Below are 1,544 nucleotides of genomic sequence, written 5' to 3'. Positions count from 1 at the left end.
CATATCTTCAACAGTGGAGTTGAGTTTTCCATCCAACAGTACTGTGTTTTCCAACTAAAGATCATGATGGTATACTTGCTTCATGAAGTAACAGTACAGAAACATGAAAATCAATAATTCACACTTACGTAATCATGGTAATCGAAAACTGTAACTTATATGGAGAAACTGACAGAAATAGAGAGAAATAGAGGGGTAAGTTCAACATTGAGTTTACCTTGAAATCTTCAGCAATTTCACACACTGAATGCTGAAAGGGCGTTCCGATGATCAAAGTTTAGTACCTCAGCTCTCTGGAGAGAAATCCATAATTCTTTTCTAGTATTCCCTCATTTCACTGGTTGAACAAAAAATACAACAGACAAATGGGGCGTCTATATGACTATGTAAATAGGTGTTTCGGAAAGGTTAAATTGTTCATACAGGAGAGTGATCGTGCATGACGATAACAGTGAGACTTCTTCACACCTCTGGCGTTTGGCGCTGATTTCCTCAACCTTCATTTACGCCGCAAGATGTAGTCATCTGCAAAGTTAAGAGAGAGATAATCAAGTGTTGAGATGGTTATCTGTAGTAAGGCTAGAGTTGTACAAACCGCTAACAGTCAACATTATTTTGAGTCGCGCTCATAAGAATTAGTAATTAGTCCTTCTAAATATAATGCTTCGGTTTCTTTCGAGCCTAAAACATCGTTCTATCTAAAAGACAGGGAATCCACAAATTTTCTATTTTTATGTCTTTTAGCTCATAAATTCAAATGTAGTCATGGTTGTACAGAGATGTCAATGGCACTTTGGTAATGGAGTTGTTCAATTTCATTACTCTTAGAACGTTTGCCAGTTTCTTTGACCTTTTTTATTTCTTAGGTTAAAGAAAACCAACTCCCAAAAAACTAAGATTTTCATAAACATATCAAATTCATACATATTAAAAGATGGAAAGGCAAGCAATACCTAAATTAATTGTTGGAGTCTCTCAAATAGATCATGGTATAGAATTGAGTAAAGATATAGTATAAGAAACACATTGGAAAGCATTAGAAGAAATAGATGAACATAAGAAACAGAAATAACATAAAAAGAAAAATTAAGTCAACCAAAATTTATTACGGTAAGAATACGGAAGAAGAGTAAATGAGGTAAAAATACGATTGAGGAGAGAGGGTAAAAAACCTGGCTAATTGGAGAAACCAATTAAAACATTGATAGACCTTCTCCAACATAAGAATACTTATGTCTAGGAATGTTAATTCTTCATGTTGTGATTCAGCAAAACCCCTTGTAAATCCCAACCCTAATTGTAAGAGAGGGAGAGAGAAAAAAAGAAGACCCAAAAAGTAGCATGGTCTGAGAAACTGTGTCAGCATCCTAAGTCCTAACGGTGTCAAATTCACTATTTCTTCATCATTATTTCAGTTTCTTTTCTGAAAATCGAGAATATCAAGAGAACGTTGTAAAGAGAGAAGCCAGTGACATACGATAGAATAAATGGTGTTTTAAATGAGGGTAAAATAAAGGACGTTATGAGGGTAAATGAAAGGGGTA

This window comes from Eschscholzia californica, unplaced genomic scaffold (assembly GCF_041429995.1).
Source record: "Eschscholzia californica isolate CP2 unplaced genomic scaffold, dmEscCali1.0.p SCAF_3, whole genome shotgun sequence".
Classification (NCBI taxonomy): domain Eukaryota; kingdom Viridiplantae; phylum Streptophyta; class Magnoliopsida; order Ranunculales; family Papaveraceae; genus Eschscholzia; species Eschscholzia californica.
This window is presented reverse-complemented; position numbering follows the sequence as displayed.